This window comes from Haemorhous mexicanus, chromosome 1, assembly GCF_027477595.1.
Source record: "Haemorhous mexicanus isolate bHaeMex1 chromosome 1, bHaeMex1.pri, whole genome shotgun sequence".
Taxonomy (NCBI): domain Eukaryota; kingdom Metazoa; phylum Chordata; class Aves; order Passeriformes; family Fringillidae; genus Haemorhous; species Haemorhous mexicanus.
Window position 1 is genome coordinate 69,635,714 of NC_082341.1, and position 22,996 is coordinate 69,658,709.

The 22,996-nt window shown below is 41.8% G+C and overlaps 1 protein-coding gene across 21 annotated transcripts in view; it reads left to right on the forward strand.

Annotated features, from left to right (window-relative positions):
* Nucleotides 1–22,996, forward strand: part of F13A1 (coagulation factor XIII A chain) — a 206,647-nt gene that overhangs the window by 78,794 nt on the left and 104,857 nt on the right. For 16 of the 21 annotated variants that reach the window (XM_059853015.1, XM_059853036.1, XM_059853053.1 and 13 more), the window contains 3 exons: nt 253–474; nt 8,814–8,902; nt 10,694–10,829. The gene's annotated coding sequence lies outside the window, so the exon portion shown is untranslated. The remainder of the gene's footprint in view (nt 1–252; nt 475–8,813; nt 8,903–10,693; nt 10,830–22,996) is intronic. The other 5 variants (XM_059852964.1, XM_059853108.1, XM_059852984.1 and 2 more) reach the window with 3 other exon arrangements.

Here is a 22,996-nt window from a genome sequence, read left to right on the forward strand (position 1 = left end):
TGTTAGAATATGTGGGGCAATTCCCTGAAGGAACATGTTTGGAAGTCTTCGAGGAAGAAGTCTCCTCTCAGTGACTGATAAGCAGTGGAACTCACTGCAACAGTGTATGAGCAAGTACAAATATTTAAAAAGAGTCAAAATAAGGACATGGGTTACTCGGATGCTTGTTCATCAGTGATTAAGGGAAATAAAGAAAGTAAGGCTGGGTTATTCAAAGCAGGAATAACAGATTATTATCCTTTGTGCTTCTAGGAGTGGTTGTGGCATCACTGGATGACTCATGAGGATATTGTTGGTACTAAGATATCTCTACCAGTGGCTGCAAATTCTACACTGTAAATTCCTAAGATAAGCTTTGAAGATCAAGGGAGAAAGACCCAAAACACTACTGGCTGAGGCATATTTTATCACAGAGGAAGAGTATCATCATAACTCTACCTGTTCGAAGAGACTGAGAAAATGAATACTGCCATGGTGTGCCAGAGGTTGATGCCTACCCTGACATACTTCCCCTGCATTCTTTAAGTCAGGTGCTTTGGGAACTCCTGAGATTAAAGTTGCACCGGTGTTGCTCTACTTAGTCAAGTATAGTGGCTATTTTAGAGCCCTGTAAATTGGAAATAAGAGCTGGGGAAAAATGAGATACCTCCAAGATGGTAGGAGTATATATGAGGCCTCAGTCCTGCAACTATTTAAATATCCTGTATGCTGTTCACTTTCAAGCAACATACTAAGGAGAAGGTGGTTTTGCGAGGAGACTCTTAGGTCAGTAGAGAATAAACTGCATTTAATGTTTGCTGAAGTCTTACATAGTTAACTTTTCTTGACAGGTTGTAGCTTTCTGTCATATTTGTTTAATGCCTGCAAGGTGATTTTCTTCCTCCTGGCTCCACCATCCCAATAATTTGATGAATGAATGGAATGAAATCATGGACCATTGGCATTTTTCCATCCTCCAAAGTGATACGATAAAAAAATTTAAACTTATATGGACTTTCAAATCGGTTTGATGTTTGGGGGAGTAAATACAAAGTTTTTGCATTCAGATTACCTCTGCCCATCTGGAGATTTATTCTAGGTCAGCAGGATTACCTGCTGGAAACTGAAGTGCTGGCAGAATAACACAGGTCTAAATATGCTGGGTCTAGAGTTGGCTTAAGATATCATGATTGGTCTCTGAACCTGTTATGTGAGATAAGTCAAAAATAGTGATATTTTTGCCAGAAGATTTTGTTCTGTCTCTGCCTTCATACCTGGCAGAGAGGCAGTTATTCCAAGGCACAAATCAGAAACTCCCACACACAGCCCTTGATTGCTTCTTTTTCAACTCACCATGCAATTGCCATATGTGAATCTACCGAGAGACACTTCCTCATCTAAAGCACTATCACTTTCCTAAAAGTACAAGCTTAAATAAACTGCATGATCAGGCAAATTAAATCAATACCCAGTCTAGAAAGTGAAGAAGGACGGACTTCTAAATAGGACAAGTGCTCCCTGTTGATACTGGTGGCAAAATGTCCAGAAGTTTGATGTCTCAAAAGCCTGTGTTCCTGTGTGCCTATGACATAAAACCTAGTGAATGCACAGTGTACTGAAACTCTGCTACAGTGGTCAAGTTGTCCCCATCCTTTTTTGTTTTCCTCCTCTGCCTCTTCTTCTACTGAAATCAAGAAATACATCAGCAAAACACAACAGGTAATCACACCTCACTCTTCATTAGTTTATCTTTTCCAATATTTAAAGACCTATCTTTTGCAAATATTCTGAGCATCCCAGAAATATACATAAAACCCATAGAGGTTGTTTGAAGAGAGTAGAGGGGAAAAAAGAGAGGCAATCTGGGAAATATCTGTCTTAGTCTCCTCCACGTTGAAACAAAAGTGCTTCCTTAGAAAAGATCCAGAGCCAGCAGATGCAGGCATTGCAGGAGTAAGATGGATTTGAGTCTGGAGCTCGAAAGCACTGACAGGTAAATTACAAAGGGCAGAATCTTCATTACTGGTGATTTAGGAGGCATGAAGAGATGCGACTTGATTTGTGGATCCCAAGTGGAGTTTTCAAGGCTGACAATTAATAATAGGAAATAGACTTGCAAACTGAACGAACCTGACACAGGGTCATGAGAGCAAATTACATTTGGAAGCTATAGTGCCATTTTTTCTAGTTACTTGTAAGAACAGTGAATAGTGTGGAATGTTGTTTGCAGATGCCTTTTGATTTTTCTCCTTCTGTGCTTTTATCCTACCATCCCCATCCCAAAAATGCAAGTCTTTCTTTGGGGATTTAAGTATGTAACTACTTAGTCCTGTAATTTGAAGTAACAAGACAGTTTGGTGACATTTTACAAGACAAAAGCCATTCATTCCACCTCTAATAACTACACGACTCTTAAAATCCTCATATGACTAATCTCTAATTCCCAGCAGTCTACTGCAAATAAAATCATACTTTGAACTGTGCTACTTTAGTATACCAAATAAAGCTCCCACACGACTTCTAGATCAGCTCAGAGTTTGGTTAGCCTAAAACCATGGTGATGTTTATACAGATCACAGACTGTATTAAATAAAACTCTCCCTATAAACGTTTGTGGGAGATTATATTAAGCTCAACAGTCTATGAAATCTCCTTAAAAATGCAGGATGCTTGGCCTCCTGTAAAATGGTATTCAGGAAAATTAAGTCACAAAATTGTATCCTTAGTCCTCCACAACTGAAGGACTGTTCTGACAAAAAGATTCCTTTGCCTATGCTGATTTTCAGCCCCATCCTTTCAAACTTGCATGCAAAGGGCCCTTTGGGAAACAGCTTGCTGGGACACAGATTCCCAGGGCCAGAATATCTTTTTTCCTCATATCCTTTCCAACTGGCTGCTCACAGGTGATGTTAGGGGTTGTATGATATTTGCACTCTTCCACTGTTTCTCCATTAGCTTTCAAAGTAGTGGGATAATTTTTGAGTTGGAAGCAAATGAAAAGATGGCAAGATTCAAACCTGTGCATTTATAAAAAAAACCAAACCAGTCTGTGCCTATTGTTAATGCTATCCAATTCCCAGGTGGGCAAGAAACTACTTCTGGGCTTCCAGGGAATTCAAATCATTGACATGTATCTCTTCTGCCCAGCACAGGAGCTGTCTTCTGTGGGGAAAGCAAAATGTGGCTGCTGTCTGCTTTCAGAGGGGCAAGCAGCACCTGGGGTAAGACCTGTGGCAGGGCTGGGGTCCTCCAGGCCCTTGGGTGCAGAGAGGTTTGGGGATTGATCCAGGGTTTCATACATGGAGATGTTTGAGGTCTTGGCTGAGGGAGGCAGATCAAGCAATAGGACATTGGTGCATGATAAATGAAGATTTCACTATATGGCTACATCTGGGAGTCTGACCCCACCTTTCAAAGAAGGGCAGGGGTAGAGTGGTGGTATATTCTAGGTGTGTAATATACCTTGAGTTTTCAAAAATGGCTTATATCTTCCCTAGCAGATGTGTTTAATTTCTGCTGCAGTTTCAATACTTTGTAAAAGAACTCGAGTGTTACCAATTACAGTGCTGAGGAAGCTTCCAACATGCAGTCAGATGACACAACCATAAGCCTTGCCTGTTTTTCTTCGCTTAGCAAATACTGTGACTTGGAGGATGACCTGTGCCACTGTGGATTTTCATAATATTTTTATTGTGAAACACACAAAAGGAGATTTCAGAAGTGCTGTGTGATGTACAGTCTGTGTGATTGCCGTCAGCAATTTGTTCCTAGTACCCGATGTGGGAAAGGGAAATGCAAATGAAACATTTGTCTCCTTGGAAAAAAGGCTCTGAACTACTTGAATTGGAGGGACAGGCAGAGGCTGCTTTGCAGATCAGAGCTGTCCTCTACTCGTGCAGCGGAGAGCAGAATCTGCCTTTGCACTTCTTGACTGCTGGTACAAATTTGCTGTGCCTGCTCACCAGCTGGTGACATGAGGTGGTGACTCCTGCCCCTCCCCAGGTGAGAGACCCTGAATAAAATTAATTGGTGACTGTAAGTTTGGCATCTTTCAGCAAAGAAGCTAAAGCACTGGTTCTAAGTCTGACTCCCCCCTGCTGTGGTGCCTTTGCATCAGGCTGGCACAGAGGGGACACACAGCACTGCCCACTGTGCCACAGCTGCTCCAACCTGCAGCAGCATGCTGCTTCAGGGTTGTTGGTCCAGCATCTGTCACAATGCCTGTATGGATGCAGACTTTTAAAAGGAGCTGCAAAATGTCAGGGATTTTATTTGTGTGACCTGCCCCCACTGTGCAGACCAGAGATGATGCACAGGACAGGAGTATGGTTAAGATTATGGAAATAAGTGCAGAGACACACACGAGAACTTCTGCTTTGTTTCATTATGACAGGGGATTCATTTTTAGGACATATGTTCATTTCTGATGGCTATGCACATGCCTGCACGCAGTGGGCTTCCACCTCTTTCTGACACAAAAGGCCCCCCCTGATCTACGCTGGGTAAGAGAACAGTTTTCATTCCCTCCTTTACTCTGGGCTGCTGTTTTGTTGTAGAATCCTGCCTAGTTACAGTGCCCAGCTGGAATCACACTGTTGTTTTGGAGCTGTTTTGCCACCACTGTTCTATAGATGGACAAGGCAGGCAGCAGGACTACAGCTCATTATACCCGGAGAATAGCACCCCTTGTCCCATCATATGTAAAATTCTTAGGAATAATTTTTGCCATGACACCATTCTCCCACAAACAGATCCCACCTTCATGGCAACTGCAGTGAAATGCTGAGAAAATTGAGATGCACCCGCAGAAAGAAAGCAAGAACTTTGAAGGTTGAAGTGACATCAACATTTTGATTCTAGTCCTCTGTGTCTTTTCAGGTTTTTAATTTGTTTTTTTCATTCACATATTTTTCCAAGATCATTTATGCTGCCAGGGAAAATCTAACTTGATCTTTTTCTTGGAACTAAATACAGCCTATTTTGAGTGACACTGGTCAAATGTTTCTAGTCAGAAGTGGAAAGGAAAAGGAAAACTTATCTTTGTTTTATAAAACAAGTTCTGTTCTCCCCTGTCCTTTGGCTTTCTAGCAGCCAAAATAGTTTATAGCAGGAATAAATGACTTGTCATAAATTTTTTCTTGGGAGAATACTACCCTGAGGTTTACCCAGGTCTGAAGTTAGTTTTTTTGTAGCGGAGTTTTACTATGTGTGCATCTGCGGTGTTTTGTGATACATCAAGACTTAGGTCTGTGTGTACGTTTCCATTTAGACTCAAAGAAGACAATTAAAATTTTGTCCCTCACTTAGCGGCTTCTGGCTCTTGCTTTTAGTTTCATTGCAGTTGAAATTTAAGGACCATGTTGTTGTTTATTTACCTCATGCCACTGCTGCAAAAGGTGCATCTAATCCCCGACACCTCCATGGGTTGCTCATGTGAAGTCACAGTTCTGCTCTTACCTGCTGGTTTCCCTACTCCTGAGGGCAGCAATCTCTCATCCCACTTCCACCTCTTGTCCCTCCAATAAACAAGGACTGCCTTTGCCTAGTCCAGACTATTTGCTCTAGATTATGTACAAAGTTTGTGAAGCTAACAAATAAAAAATATATTTTGATTATATAGCATGGCCTTCTAGAATCATATTATTTCATGTGACCTTCAGGTATCTGTTTTTAAAAAGTATGATGTTGGTGATCACATAGAAAAGTTTGAGAAACAAAAATCATCAACATCAAAAATCTGAAGAATTCATAATTGTTTAAATAACCTGATTTATTTCTTCAGCAGTCTGATGAGAAACTGAGTAATAACTAATTTTGAGTGCTAAGAGCTAGGGATTACTGGTGAGAAGGCTGGGTATGTGTTTCAATGAACCAGAATGGCTGAGTTTAATACTGATAAGAGGATCTTGAAATGTTAATGAAAGCTGCTGCACATTTGGGTTTTACTGCAGAAACCCCTGCCATTGCACTTTTGAGAAGCTTTTCAGGTAATGAAGTGCATCTCCATGGTATCTAGCCAAACATGTAAAATACTGTATGAAAGAGGCAGATAAAGATAGATAAAGACTGAGAAGTTGTTAGTCTTGTACCAACATTTCCTAGACCAGCTAAAAGGTAGGTGGGAGATTTTTGTACTTTTGTTCTGGCCTGTGACTAGGCATATGCCTAAACATGTCTCAGATTCTGGTATTTTTGAGCATTGCTTTTTAAAATTGTTTTTACAGTTTGTATGTGCTTTTACCTGATTCTTTGCGAACACATGGGGCCTCAAAGAGATTTAAACTAAATGTAAACTAATGTAAACTAAAGCACCTTCAAGTTTTCATCATTTTTTCTTTTGAAACAACAATGTGAAATACGATAAGAAAATTCCATCCTGCAAAGTCTACTTTAACTCATGTGCTGTGTTTTAACTCATTTGGTGAAGAACCACTGTGAAGGATCTGATCATACCAAAGTGTGTTTTCCAGCAATGTTCATGCAAAGGATCCCAAGCAGAGATGTGTGTGCTTGATATTCTGTGCCAAGATTAACAGTGTGGAATAACAGCCACTGCACAGTAAAAGATTATTTTTGCATTTTTCCCACGTTATCCCACATGACTGAAATATAGAAAGTCATACTTTTGAACATATTGAGAGCCAATAGAGGTTGTAACTGAGATGTTTGTAATTTGAGATGTAATTGCTATTAGAAGCAGTAACCGACCTGGGTGTGAATGCGGGGCTTGAGGTACGCAGGTGCGCACAAAGTAATTTATCCTAAATTTTAGGATACATTTTGTGGTATTGATGTTATATGGAGAACACATTATTCAGATTGATACACTTATTATCTTTATCTTGCTCTCTGGACTAAGGTTTCAACTGAGGGCCTCCAATATCTTCCAGCATGCATGGAATAGGTTAAGCACAGAGCAGAAAGACATGGAAACCCTGGAGGGAGATTCACTAAAGGAAAAAAGAAGGATTTTTTTGAGATTGGGTGCTCCTAAGGAGTACTGAGCATTATATAGATGTTATCTCCTACCTAAATTTCCAGGCAGAAGGCTGAGCATGTGGTACTTTTTGCAATCTGTTCCTCTGCTCGAGAATGGTCTTGGCAGAGTCGCCATATGCACAGCATTGTATTAAAAGTAGGTTTGATTATTTCCCATGGTAATAGTAGTGCAGTAGATGTGGCAGTAGGAAGATAAACATTAAAATGAGTGCAAATGGAAGCTCATTTCAGTGGTTGTTCACATTCCACTGCTTCTGCTGCTGCAAGAAAGGTGGCGGGGAGATAACACCGAGAGTGCAGCAGCCTGACAGCTACCTTTCTTCATTAACTTGTACTGCAATAAAGCACAGCCTTTTTGAAACAAAGTTCAAGTAGCCAGAGCCTCTTGGTGGAAATTAATTTCCTCTGGAAGCTAGCTCCACGTAACTCATCACCTACTTCACTGAACATTAGTCAGCCCTGTCGCTGGTGACAGAAGTGCTTCACAGAGCTGCTGGAAAGTGGGTCATGTGGTGGATAAAACATAGCCTGCTTCCCCAGGCTGCTTTTAGTGTGGACCTCCTGAGACTGCAGTAAATAATAAATACCTGCAGGCCACTGTGGGCACTTTGAGTGCTGCTGCATAGCTCATCTTTGGTCCATGAGAGGAGGAAATCATACAATGATGTAGTATGTACACAGAAAGAAACTTTTGGCTACCCATCTCTGTTTCTGACCAGCTACTGTGATGATCTGTTTTCCAGAGTATGGGGAGCTGTGTAGGGGGATACAGTATGTGTAAACGAAGGTAGTATAGAAGGTAATCTTATCCCCCAATGAGTTGCAGCTGGACCAATTACTAAAGATTAGAAGTAGGCCTGATCTTAACAAGCCACACCTGTAGCCAATAAGAACAAGTGGTATAAAAGAGTGGACTGGGGGGATCTGGAGTCAGATGACTGCTGCAAGAACCAGGAGCGGTCAGTGCTTAGAGGAGCTGCCTGCGAGAAACATCAAGGAGGTATGAAGCTCTGGTGATATGAAATCCTTGCGCTATAATGACATTAGAACTCGTGGTAGCTAAGACAACAGAGCTGTATACTGCTGGATGATGCAATTTCTACCCTCATAGGCCTGTTTCTATGTGGGAGGGTGAGGACTTCACTGGTGTGGTGGTAGCAGCTGTTTGTTTTTGGTGCTTCCCCAATGGCGCTGGTAAGAGGAGGCCTGGGGTGCTACTCCTGGGCAAACACCCAGCTGTGCCTGGTTACAGGGGGAGATTTTTGGCTGTGAGAGCAGTGTTCACTGACACAACAGCCATTTCAAGTCTCAGCATAGGAAAAGGCTGTGTGCCACATGGAATTTAATGTCTTTTATAAGTCTTTTTGAGAAGTGCAAAGCTGTGTTGTTTCAGGCTTTTTAAAAGTTGCATCTTCTATTTGAAAAGGAACCTACAAAGAACTAAAAAAATGAGGTTTGTGGTCTGTTTTCATACTGTAAAATGGTCTATGTATTTATCTTCTTTTTTCCCCTCCCCTTCCTTTTCTCTTTTTTATTCCTCTCTTGAAAGGTTAGGAGTTTTCCCAGCTACTTTTCGACAGCTTGTTATCCAGACTGTAAACACTGAATTTCAGTACTTCCTATCACTGGAAGCATCAAGGCACTGAATCATTAACAAGGCAACTCTTTGTGCCAAATGTTTGTTTGTGATTAATGGTAAACAGATATTTAAAAAAAAGACCAAAAAATGAGAAAAGGATTAAAATATCCTCCTTACTAAAAAACTCACCCTGCAATTTTCTTCCACAAAAACATTTGGACAACTCCATTCATACACATTTCTCTTTTTCTGTCAGAGTACTTCAAAGAATTTTTACCCTTCCTTCATCACCACTCTGCTTGGGTGCCTTCGTAGTGATGGGAGGAAACATCTAGGTTGCCAAAGGTGAAGTTCCATGTCTTGTCCAAGTCTTACAAACAACTTATATCTATTGAATGTGAGAGATTCTCTTCCTCCTTGTTCTCCCTATGCCTGCTCTTGCTTTTGGCTGTGCAGTCTCACGCTGCGTCTGCAGCTCCTAAAACTTTTTACTGAAGCAACTTTGTCTCTATCTTGGAAGAAAACAAGATTGCTTTCTTTCTGAGATAATTTGCTGCTGTAATTCTAGATTGTATCAACTCCCAGGAGCTCCTAACAAGCATCCCAACTGGTGTCAGGTACACAAGACAGTGTGTCTGGGGGTGATGTAGGGACTGTGGGACTCTCATGTTTCAACAGTGGTAGAGAAACTTTGGACGGGCTCAGTCATCCTGTGCTGGTTCTCCACCAAGATGGAGTCACTCGTCACTTGAACTACAATAACTCACCATATGTGACTTCCCAGCCTGCCTCCAGAATGAAAGGTAGATGTGCTCACATAGAAATCCTTTCCTGAATGTTCAGCTGTAATGAGTGTTCCCACTGTCTCTCAAGCCACATTTCACCAGAATGAGGGCAATTACTCTCTAGCAGCAGTGGATTCCCTTGCTGTGGACCATATTCGTTCGGGGGATTCTCAGGGTAAAAAGAGGTGTGGATTTTGTCCTTCCAGAAGATCATTTATAGTGGCTGGTCCATGGTTAGCCTTGAGGTAATGCCAATCAGAGGAAAATGTGAAGAAGAGAGCTTCCCACATTGAAAGTGGGAAGCTGGATTAGTATATGCAAATGACAAAAGGACTGAAGAGTTATGAAATACAATGCCAGTGGATCAGATCCCATTAGTTTTGCCAGCACTTCATCTCCATGGCCTAGCAGTCACATCTGTGTGTCTTCCAGTTCCCTAGGTACAGGCAAGCAAGGAAACTGAGGTATCTCCTAGGAAACAACACTTTTGGTAGGCTTCTCAGTTGCTGGTACACAAAACCAAAAAAGCAGAAAGGACTTTAATAGGAAAACAGAGAGGTGCAACAGTCTGAGCAGTGTGAACATTACGCTGTTAGATGGGCACTCTTGCCTTTAATAGGTTATCTTTTTCCATTAGAGGACTGTTTAAATTTTTAAGTGGTGCACAAGCTCATAAGGGCTTTTACTGCGTGGGTTCCCGTTTTCATGTGGGTTTTGAATGTGTGGGAAAAGCTGATGCACTAAGATCTATTTCCAGTCTTCCCCTTGGGAACTATTGATGGTCATTTCTTCTTTTTTACATGACTTTTAAGATCCTCAACGCCCACCCCCATCTCTCTCCCCACCCCTCAAAAAAACCCAACAAAACCAAAAAAAAAACCAACCAGAAATGGTTTCCTGGTTAGTTCCCAGTGGCAAATCCTGGGCAGGAATAGCAGGGCTAAAAATGAGAAGCAGAACATAAATTCCAAACAGCTTGGATTCAACTAAACCCATAATCCTCAAAATTTATTTTGACCTAAGTTTCAAATAAAGTTAAAGATCTTGTAGGGTAAAGAAAAAAAACCCAAATAAATGATGATCTTTTGATCGTGATTTGGAATAAGTATACTTAAATAGTTGTGCTGATGTATAATATTTCTAGCAATATGACTGGCTTCCAGATGGGGGGGGGAACTATAATAATGAATTATGGGTCTGATGGAAGGTCATTCTTCTGTCACATAGACTTCAAATCAGTCACTGTGTCTCCCTTGCTCTTTCTTCTAATTGGAATGCTGCATAATCAAAAACTGTATTTTCCCTTGTGTTTTGCTGATAAAGTAATTTCTAATTTGCTTTAAAATTATAGGTATGAAGAGAAGCTTAGTTGTATAGAGCAAATGCTCCTGACTTTGAAGATATCATTGGAAGGGCCAATGGAGAAATGCTCTGAAATTAAAGATATTTCAGGGAAAAAAGAAGGGAATCACACAGCCACGAGAAAGGTAAGCATCTTGTCTATTGGAGAAACTGCCTTCAAGTAAGAGAAATTATTTCCCCAGAGATAATTTGGTCCTAGGAGTCAAATTGTCACTAAACAAAATGGCAAATCAAGAGGAGCAAATTGATTTTGCTTCCAGTATCTCTCTTCTAATTATTCCCTAATTAAAAGGAGAAGATGGATGTGATAAATCCAGCTATTTTTTAGCTTACTGTTGTACTCATCCCTGCAGAACCTCTTCCCTCTATGCATTTTATTGGTGAGGAGTGGAATGAAAGTCTCTGGGTTAAATTTTCAGAGATGAATGCTTACTTCAGTTTAGTTGGAAAAGCAATGGTTACTAATAGTGAATATCTACTGCCTGGCTTTAGGGAAAGTTGTATGCCCAATATCTATGAGAAAAGGGTCACATAGATAAATGTGAGGTGTAAGCACTCTGGTTTTGGACTGAGTGATACAGTCAAGCACATAGGGAAACTCATGGTGGGAGGGGAAACTAAAAGTTATATAAAAAAAAAATGAGGAGTTCAATTTGTTCTATTTGACAAATGTTTGTGTCTTTGGCGATCATCTGTTTCCTCTCCCACTTCATGGATGTGTAGAGACCACATGTTTCTTCCTGATTTTTAGTCTTGCACAACTTTCTTTGACCACTCCCAGCCACTCAAAGCACTTTGCAAAATACTTCCCTTTTGGCTTCTCATTTGCTCATATCTGACGCCAGCATTTCTCACCCAGTTCCTTCTCTCTGTTCAACTGTTAAATGAACCTTTGTGCCCCAAGGTTTTTTTTCTTTCTCTGGAGAATAGATGACAGGTGCACAAAACACATCCAAGCAGTGCTTGCAGGTTTGGAAACAAGAAAAGAAAGGTGCCAGTGCTAGGTGAGAGCTCAGGGTTTGTGCTGTGTAATTTCAGTTTAGTGTTACAGCAGAATCTGGTTTTTTGTGCTTGGCTCTTCAAAGACGTAACTTCTGTGACATGTTTTGCAGCTCCTCTTGTGCGTGAGAGTAAAGGACATTTTGACTCACTTGAGATCCCTAGAGATGTTAAAAAAAAAAAAAGAAAATAGTACAAGAAAAGTCACTTATGGAACTGCTGAGGTGATATAACCAGGTGTCTTTTCACGTGTATCCTTTATTTTTCCTTCTGTCTCATCAAATTTAAACTAGCTAATCCTATGAAGGATTAAAGCTGTGATGTCTCCTTGCCATGTTTCTGTGTTCTGGGCTTTTCTCATGAGTTAGCATTTAAGTTCTAATGAGCTTGGAGGTTTAGTGAAAGCACAGCCAGCAACTATTTACACATGAAGTGGTTGAAGGTAGTGCCTTTTCCTTGGCAAAGGGATGTTATTCTTCCTTTCAGCCACAATTAAATCCCTTCAGTCAATCATGTTGTCCCTTAAAGTATCTGGGAAATGGGATGTTTGATCTGGTCTCACTGAGACCTCATTTGCTCTTTCTGTGTGGGGATAAGTTGAGCTGATGCTGGAGGAAAATGGCACAGGCACAGTCCTGTTCATGGTGCCAATTCTGCTCTGCAGAAGGAGCCTCTGCACCTCTGTGTGGTGACATGCAGGGCTCAAGGGTTACTTCTTTATGAATACTGAGGGGCTGGCACAGCTGGGGCCTGCTGCTACTCTTGCTATCAAAAAGGATGGGTTTTGAGTTCAGTGGGGCAAAAAACAGTCTGGAGAGAATAGGAGAGTTGTACAGAAAATTAGTGGATGATTTGAGATGTAGAGAGCATAATGCAGTGACCTACTTTGGGAGAGAGCAGAAGAAACTCATGCAGCAGGAATAACAACCAGGAATGTTTCCTCCCCACAATGGGAAAAGAGAGCAAGGACAGCATTGGGTGGAAAAACAATTGCATCTGTGCTTTCTGGAGATGCAAAGCAGTTTGCTGCAAGACCTATTGGCTTGATTTTACCCAGGTGAGGAAGCTGGCATCTTCCAGTGACATCAAGGTTGGGAAGGTTTATATTGTAGCCTTCCTCCTACTACCTGGTGGGCTTCATAGTGTTTTCTTAGGTCTGGCATACCTGGCAAATCAAATGTGCAATCTATGTGTGGAAGATCTTTTTTGACAGCTGTGCCAGACAGTGCATGTGATCTCTGCCCCACTGGTTGGCCAGATGGTCCTTGGATCAGCTGTGCTGGGTGCCAGTGTATGGAGCAGTCCTGATTCCCCAGGATTACAGCAGGGTGGGGACCATGGCTGTCTGCCAGCTGCCAAGGCTGATGCGTTTTGCCAGTGGTTTCCATGTGAGCTGCTTCCAGGTACATCATGCTGACAGGAGAAGTAGTCAGGGAATGTGTGTGTTTGTGTGTGTTTGTCTCTTGAAGGTTCATGTTTTCTATAAGCACCTTGGCCTTCATCCAAATCACGCTGGAACCTGCAGCATTCTTTTGAGTCTGTGAAGATGGACCCGGCCTGTTCACAGTCAATAAAAAAAACAAGAGCAAAATTCAGGGTGAGTCTCCCTTGAGCTCTAATACTTACTCCCATTAAGAATGTCATTTGTTATGTCTCTTCTTACAGCCATGATAACATGGCCCGTGGTCCTTGTGTGGAGGGAGCCCTTTGCAATTCAATATTGATTTATTAGTTTCCTACTGTGACCAATACTTCAAACAAAACACCCAGTGCCTTAATTCATCCTTTGTTCCACACTCCATTGGGTTTATTCCCCTTGAGATTGTCCTGAGTGTGAAAGGTGGTTAGTGATGAGGAGTCTGAACAGCTCTCTATAATGAGACACAGTTGATTACCTCCTACTCCATATGTTACACGCTCACATAGGAGACTGCTGGAACTGAAATCCTGTCTACCTGCAAGTACATAGAACAGACCCTGGTATCCCAGGCTCCTTAACATTTCCAGATGGGAAGAGAAGTTCTTCCCTTGCTCATGGTCCTTGTAGAAGCAACTTGCAAGAAGTGTCAGTGAGTTCTAACTGCAATGTACTCATGTCTGCTGTGGAAAGGACTGGCTCCTGAAACTGGCTTTCAAAGGTCTTTCTCAGTCTGATCTGACCTTCCTAGTTATTTGCAGGCATAGTTTGACATTTGGATAATTAAGCACATAATTTATGACTGAAAAGGGAGAGCTTTTTTTTCCACTAGTATCTGACCCAAAATGTGGAGAGGTCACACTAATAGGAGTCCTTATATTTAATTTCTGACTTCAGTAAACTCACCCAGAATGAGGTTATAGAATTTACATTGATAAGTCTTGCCTCTGAGAGATATCAGCTACGGACAGTGTTTACTGGAGTGAGGTGGTACTGCTGTAGATGGTGTGGTTCAGAATAGTCTCATAGGGGTCCCTGCCATCCTTCCTTCCACATGAAGAAAATGCTTATATTAAATATTAATGTGGCCGGAAATATTTTCTTTGTGGTTGGCACTGTGGTTACACAGTAGCAAGATAACTCATGCAGTTCCTGTGAAACCACCCATCTGTCCAAAAGGCACAGTATCTGCAGGGGTGAATAATAATGATAGTCTGAACCTGAAATGGCTTGACAGGCCTTGTTTTGTTTGTCATGGCATGACCACACAGCTGGGATGAAGTGGGGGGGATCATATGAGGATGCAGTGGGAATACAACAGCACAAGCAAACATCACCTCTGCTGTCATGAGAAATCAGGTTTCTGGAGAGAGCTTTCCACTTACAGAAAGCCACCTTTTGCTGTGCTTCTTGTTTTCACATTCTCTGTAAGTTCAACAAGTGTACAGATGCAAAGACAAAATCAGACCCTGCTGTTGCATTCTGCAGACAGAGAAAGCTTTCACAAACGATGAGCTGCCTTGCACACAACCTAGCCCAGCAGCTGTGGCTGTGTGTGCACTTACTATTCTGTGCTGGCACAGCAGTCCACAATTGTGAGTGACAGGGGCAGGGCTTTTGTCTCTGAGCACCCTCAGTGGGTGCAAGGGGCTGGCAGCCTTTGTCCTGCTGGACCTGGATGGAGAGTGTTTAAAAAGGATATGTCTACATTACACTTGCCTAGAAAAAGCTTTCTTGCTTATACTGGAGATTTTTTGAGTGTGTTGAACCCTCTTTATGTTAGTTTAGATACAGTTGTACTGCTCCCCCATTGTACAGGTGTGTCTCTGTTGGTGAAGGAGGGGATGAGGGACAAGAGATTGACCCTAAACTGGACATTTGGATACAACCCCCATGGAACTTTGGAAATGTCTAAGTCCCATATTGAGCTATAGAGCTCTGAGTCTTGGGTGCTCTAATGCTGGCTACGGGAGAGATCCACAAAACCAGCTGTGCTGTGTGACTGTAGCTAATGCCTAACACAGAGGCCTCTCAGACCAGCTCTGTAAAGTGCTACAATCTGCTTGTGGAAAGCAAGTCAGAGGTAGTTCTTCCACTGGAAATGCTTCATGGAACTTGTAATAGCAGGTCATGCTTGGGTATGACTTTGTGCTTTTTACAGCCAAGTTTTCCAAACCTCGCATCTACTGAATGAAAGGTGTAGATGTGTTTGTACAGCCAGGCTGTGGGTGCCCACTCTGCCCACAGCTCAACAGCGTGTTTCTTTCACCATTTGAAATACAGTAACTCTGTTTAACTTGAGACCCTATAAACTTCCTGCAAGGACATCTAGGCAGGTTTCTTGGTTTTCTTCAGATTAATAGCCCCCAGATATGCAATGTTCTGTTTTGGGATACAGTTTTAGGTTGCTGTTATTTTACAGGTTCCAGTGGTGCAACCAGTTCCTCTTTCTGTCTGTTACAGTGAGGAATCAGTCTTGTAACACTTGCCAGCACAGTGTCTGCTTTTTCACTAGGGTTGCTCCAAGTGAAGGGAAAGATGGGCTGGTTTAGGAGTATGGGGTGTTCTCTGCCACTCTAGTGGCAGGAGATCTCCTGCCTTTCATAAGTGATTTTTTGGTAACCGGTTTGAAATCTCCTCTGTCTTGACTTGTCAGTGCTGAAGGGTTCAAATGGAAAGAAAAAGTGACATGAGTGAACCTTCTTGGCAGTATCCAATAAAGTTATGGCCTGGCCTTCTTGCTGCTCTATGCTTTGATCTATGGCACCTGAGCCTTTACTGACCTGTCAAACAAAGATGATCAGGTCAAATGATCAGACTACAGCTCTTCAAAGGGCCTTTTATTTTACAGGGACACTGAATGTCTAGGCTATTTTGCAGCACACTGGTGTGAAGAAAGCACAAGAGCTTTTCTTTTGCTATTTTTTTTCCTGTTTTTATTCCATATTTTCATTTTCTTATCAATGCTGAATGGCATTGAATGGATTTTGGCCTCTAGAACAGAAAACAGTCTCTGTAACTGATGTTTTGTTTTAAGACCACAGGAAACTATTTGTCACTATCCATTAATGAGCACTTGGCTAGCTGTTTGTTATCTTAAGAAAAATAGATGATGAAGCAGAAAACCCCACCATCCAGAGTCAATTGTTTTATCCCTCCATCAAACTAACACTGAATTAACTTTCTGCACAAAACACCATTTTCATTATCTGTGCTCATTGTTTTTTCCCAACCTCATTAAAATCTGCCAGAATAAGAAAGAATGAGCTAAATCCACTGTGAGCTCATTCTGTCTGGGAAATGGGGGAGGCTGTTGCTCCTCCCGATGGTGGAGAAGTCAAGGCCGGCTCTATTCATCCAGTGGGGGAAATAATTGCACTGGAACCATCAGTAGGTGCAGGATGGACTATTTCTTCCACTTTATGTGGGAAAAAGTGATGGAGAAGACAGAGAAGCTAAGACACTGACCCCTGATTCCAAACTGAGCACACAGGCTGAAGGGCAGCATTCTCATCCCCACCCAACAGGCACATCTGGCTGCATCAGTAATGTAAATAATTTAGCATTGAGATTTATGGGCTTTTTTCTCACTTTGGTGTCTTAGATAGCGTTTAGTCACATTTACTAGGATAATTGCCCTGAATTTGTGTACTGATGGCATGATAATGTGTAAGAGAGGAGCTGACATCTTCAGGTCACCAATTAAAAAGGGAAAACACCTCTTTTTCTCTCAAAATAGAGTGCAAATGACTTTTTCTATTTTTTTAAATTTTATTTTTTCGGTAAGTTTTCAAAGACACAGTGGAGTATTTCTCTATAGGTTAGATTGAATTCAAGGCTCTTTGGCTGTAAAAGCTCATTGCTTTGCTGATTCTCACAGTAATCAAACCAATGCATCAGACTTGATAGTTATACTCCACACAGAAATGGATAAGCCTATTGTTTTGTTAGGGGGGGAAATGGAGCTATCACTTGCAAATAACCTATTTATAAAAATTGGAAAAAATTCACTTTTGTTTGTTTTCTGCTCTGAATATGAAGTATTTCAGTTTCCCACAGCCATTTTCTGACATGCAAATAGCAGTTTATTTTTATGTGCAATAAATCCTTCCTGTGCACTTTCCACTCTGTGAAACAGGGTTGGGGGAAATATGCCTTTTTCCATGAAAATACTAATGACTGAATTAAAGCATGACTCAAGTGGGCACTGTTCTATGCAATAATATCAATGTTGTCACAATTGTGTGTGGGATTTAATGTTCCTGGACGATACTTGCATTTAGTCTGCAGATTCATGAGTCAAGGCAACTCTTAAAATCTCTCCAAACCTTAGGTGGGGCCCAAATGACTTATTTTGAGGTGTTAATAGAGTCATTTGAAGACATCACAGAAAACTGACTTTAAAACAGGGCCGGCTGGGAGCACAGGTGATGTGGGCTGTTGCCTTGGGCAGCAGCAGCCTGCCAAGGGCACTGCAGAACGGTTGTGTCTTCATTGCTTGCTCTGCCTCTGCCAGTGCCTGGGGAGAAGAAATCGGGTTTGCTGCCAGTGCCAGGCCAGGGATCAGGGTGAGTGTGTGCAGACTGGGGTCAGCTGCTTTCAGTGGTCACTGCCCCTGCCTGGAGAGTTCCCTTCTGACAGCAGGAGCTGCCTGTCATGAGCTATATCCTGGTTTAAGGGCATGCTTTTCCCTGGTGAACATGCACTAACTGTGGTGGCTTTTTCAAATCCTGCAAGATTTGTTACCTGTGTGAGCAAGGGTAGAGTCTCTATGTCCCTGCTACCAGTCTGTGGTGCAGCCTGGCTCCCCATCCTCCTCTGTTCTCTCAGCTGGATTTTGATTGGGTGCCTGGTGTTCCCATGATGGCAAGTGATGATGGAGTTTGGAGCTCTGACAGCTCTGCAGTGAATGCAGGGTGGTTATATTTTCCAGAAGAGGATGTTGTTGAACATTTTTTTTTGGTAGATTTCAAAGTAAAAGTAAAGTAAATTTTATTACTCTACATAGAATTTATGTAATGAGAAAAAAAAAAAACTTCGTTAAAAGTTCAGGCCCCCAGAGATATGAGCCTGGTGTTCTGGTGTCCGTGTTGCTTGTGGCTGACAGGCTCCTTTTTGCTTTGACCTTCTTTGTCCATGCAGATAAATCTTGATTATGGACTGTTTGGCTCCCCTTTACAAAATGGTTGTGTCGTCCATGATATTCCACAATGCTGGAACTGCACAGCAGACTAAAGTTAAGGAAACCTCAGGATACAGAACCCTCTGCACAACACAAACATCAGTTCAGAGCAGCTTTCTAAAATATGTGTTCAATTTTCATAGTTTCATTTCATGACTTCTTTCTTCACTAAGGATTCTTTCTGAAGCAGATATACATTCCTAGCAGTGTACTCAGCAGAGAATTAAACAGGTGTCTGGGCAAAAAAATGTTATGTTCCACCTGGAAAGGGGTCATTTTCTGGTAACCCTCACCCAGTGCCTACACATGCTCTTCATGAAGTTGTGTTAGAAGCAATTGTGTGTACTGCACTATTGACTGGTTTCAGGAACAGAATGGAAAGTATTTCCTTTGAGAGTTTGAAAGCCAGGAATCATTTTTCAGTTGTAGGATGGATACCATTACTTCTGGAAGGAGCAGCACAGGGCAGTGTGACTGGCTTGGAACAAACATCCCAAACAGTGTTTGGTTAGGGGGAGATATTTCTAAGCATTTCATTCCCCTTTCTTACATATTCACAGAAGTATTTGTCTGGGGAATATGTTGACAATTTTTAACCCAAATTCCACTAAATAATGTTGTAGCAGTCATCTAACACTGACAGAAAGTGGTGCCAGGGTACCAGGACTGGCAAGTACACAGCTATAAGTTAATTTCTTCTAGTAGGTTTAAAAGGTAAAAATTTCTCCTTTGTTCTTATTAAAGCCAGCATGGACTTCATCCATCTTACACATCAGTTTTAACAGATATTTCTGTAGAGCTGGAAATTGCTAGTTCAGTGTGGCTGACCCAGAGAGCTCTCATCAGTCAGCTGATGTGTGGCTGCTGAACACATGCCTGCTTGAAACCTGTCCCAACAGCCCAGGAAGACACATCAGTGTAAACTGGTCCCTGATTTTCTTCTGTGTAATAAACCATGTATGTGGTATAACATCAGCTAAGAGAAAAATCCAGGTCAGTGGAGCTCTGTGGCTGCTTGTGGTGAGATTTCAGAGGCAACTGCTTCCAGTCCCTTGTATTTAAGTGCCTGAAGTAAGATCTTGTTCAGTTTTCAACTGAAATAAAACTCCCTACTTTTGTGTGGGACTGAGCAAGACCAAGAGGGGAAGTAAAAAAATAAAAAAAAGCTACACACTTCAGAAAATATATGGAATATCTGAAATTTTGCAGAAAAGTTTCCAGGCTTTCTAGCTACATTGTTAGCTCCATGTTCAGGACAAAAGCAGTAAATCCCATTGTTACTGTATAAAATGTGTGTGCATTTACTGGTATTTCAGTAGTGAGTGAGGCAATATATGTTATTATCACAAACATTTTGGGTTTGTCTCTGGACATGCTCCAGCACCTCAATGTCTTTCTTGTAGTGAGAGCCCCAAAGCTGAGCCCAGGAATTGAGGTGTGGCCTCACCAGTGCTGAGTACAGAGGGATGATCATTGCCCTGGTCCTTTCCTGGCCACACAGGCCAGGAAGCCAGGATTGGCCTTCCTGTTGACTTCCTTCTGCTAAGTAGCACCCCAGGTCCTTTTCCATTGGGCAGCTTTCCAGCCACTGTTCCCCAAGCCTGTAGCATGGCATGGGATCATTGTGACCCACATGCAGGAATGGGAATTTCCTCTTGTTGAACCTCATAAAACTGACCTCTGCCCATCCACCCACTGAACTTGACCAGTGCTAGGAGTAGACCAGATGACGGTAGCATCAAAGAGGCTTCAGTACCCGATGATGAATTTTAGGTCAAAGTGCTGTTTGAGAAGAAAATCAAATATTTTTCAAAATGTAAGTTCTTGCTAAATAGGTTGCATTATTGCAGAGGTGGGTACTCTAAGTACTTCTAAGGCAGTTGTTGCTGTTATCTAAGCCCTGGAACTGCCACAGCGTTGCCTTATGGCAGCAAGAGCAAACCACCAAATGATGAATATTTAATGGAAAAGTAGACGTATATCTGCAGTGAATCATTTGCTACAGAACTGTAAATAAAACAGTGTTTTTAATTCACTGCCTAGGGCTGTGTAAGTATACCATGTATGAGTTATGTCCACAGGGGAAAGGAGCTTAGGTTAGAATAGCCCTGGCTGAAGATTTGTGAACATATAAATACATATTTTTATTTGATAGTGGTAGGAGTTGCCTGAATCAGTTTTCAGTATAGGTATGTGTATGTTTATATGTCTTTTAAGACCAAATGCTAAATGTTTAGATGTGCCTGGTTTAAATTCAGTTGTCCAAACTCCCGATTTGTTCCCTCATCCTTTTCTTCTGCTCTGTGTGTGTGTGTTTGCATTAACCAATCTTCATGTAGGTGGTCACGTTGTATTTTCTCTCTTTGGACTTCTCACCTTGGTCCAGGTGGATTGTGGTTTTTCATCTCCTTTTATTCTCTTTCACGTTACTTCATACACATCCTCTGAGCCTTGCACTGAATACAGGCCTTGCTCAGGGGACTGGAAGTGCTCTGATCATAGTTTGTAAGCTGTTCATGGACACAAGTGGATTTCTGCTCACAGCTAGCTCTCCACTGATGTGAGGTGTCCTTGTACGTGAGCCACTGAGATACAGAAGTTACAGCTGTTACTGCCGGATGTGCCCACTGATCTTTAATTCTGTATCTGGGATATGGGGGACCAAGGTACTTATAATTTTTTCTCTTCTTGCATTCACATTAAAAGTACAGCTCACACTGACCTTCAGTGGGAGGTGGGAATTCCTATGTTATCCATGTACCAAATGTCCCAAAATGGACACCTGGAAAATGAAGCACGTGTACATTGAGGATGGTGGATTAGGAGTTTTGGGCAACTCTGTGATATAGAGAAGCTGTGTCCAGAGATGGGTAAAATCTTTTTTTTTCAGAGTGGCACAGAATTGCCACTATTACAAGTCTACCGTTTCAAGGCAATTTGGGAAACCGCTCCATCTCTCAGTAAAATTTATTGTTGGAATTAGGGCTCTTTTCCAGGTCAGGTGTTTTGGCTACGCCCTTCTTTGATGTTGACCGTGGACGCTTTTAAGTATCAGCCCCTCTCTGCACTGCTCAGTTTTAGGGTGAGGACCTCTGGATCTGAACAAAACAAGTTTCTCCAAAAAACCTGAAGCATTTCTATAACTTCTCTGTGGACTTCTGTCGCGGCTCCAGAGGTCCCCATATACAGGACTTGGCACATAGGTGTTTTTTTCTTTTCTGCTGCCACACTTTCCTGATGACCTAACAGGAAGAGATTTAGGGAAGCAAGAGGGCCTTTTGCTTTATCCTATGAAGCTTCCAGATCTGTGTGAGTATGCAGGGAAGCAGTCCATGACAACTTTCATTTGGATAGGTACCTTATCTCTAGGTTTATCATCAAAGGGAAGCACCAATCATCTCCCAACTTCTGTGATTGTAAGCCCCACCAGACCAGAGCCTGCTTTAACATGCCGCCTTTGTGTCCAAAGTTGAATTCATCCTATACACTGAAGGAAGCTGGAAGCTCTGGGAAAACGCTGTAGATCCTGGAGCGTACAATCCATGGGAAAAAAACCATGGTTTTTACAGGCATCTCCTGACTTTTTTGGGCATAGAATATACAACACTTTATTTCTTTGAACTGAGGGTTATGGACCATGCTTTTGGCCTTTCGGAAGAAAGGAACTGGCTTCTGCAGCTTGCCCGAAATGGGAGTTTTTTCAGATTTTACTCTCTGTGGTTATGTGATTTCTTAAGACTGACTTTATTGAGCACCTTCTTTGACAAGTAGCCTCATAAATTCGAAGCAATGTGCTACAAAATAGCTCTAGTATGGAGATCAGTATCTAGCAAGACTGGCTTTTAAAATGCTGTTGAAAAATGGCAAGAAAATAAGTGTATGTGAGACCAAAGGACATTTATCCTACAAGCAAGTTTCAGATGTGCTCACTCAAACTTATTTTGACATACTCTGAGGACCCAGCCTAATGGCAGAAACATTGAACTTCACGAATAAGGGAGTGGACAGTGTAAGTTGGCTGTAAGGGTACCCAAGAGGTTTTATTTTTTTTTTTGCCTATGGTATTTATGGTAAAGCAGCTTCATTTTCTCTAGGAATAGATCTTATTTTGTTTCCTTCTGAGACTTCTCTGTTACAAGAAGTTGTTCTAAAACTATACAGATGTAAGCAAGCAGTAAATTTCTCAGAAGTGTCTCCTTTCTGTTTTTCCAAATATTGTAGGCATCTAAACATCTCATTGTTCCATGTGACAGGAAGGCAGAGCAGAAGATCAGCTTGGGGTTTTGGCAAACAGTGTGTGTTCATGCGGCCAAAGAAAGGGAGAATAGCTTGGTATCACAGCAGCCAAGAAACAGACACCACAATTTGTTAGAAGAAGAGGAACCAGGAGAGACTCAAAAGTCCTCTAGCTTCTGACTTCAAAATATTTTTGTGGGTGAGACATTGTCTTAAGATCAAATCCTGCTCCTGTTTCATCAGAAAGGAAAACTGTGGTCTCCAGTGTCCTAGTTCAATACCTGGAACTAGTGGAAAACAATAAGAGACTCTCCACCCCTGAGTCCTGCTGACTTGGTGTGAAGCATACATGTGGAAAGTTCCCCTTCTTCATTCTCCTTCTGCTTGAATTCACACGGGAAGTTTGATTCCAGATTGATTTTATTTTCCTTTCTTCTGAATTTCAGGGTTTTTGGGGG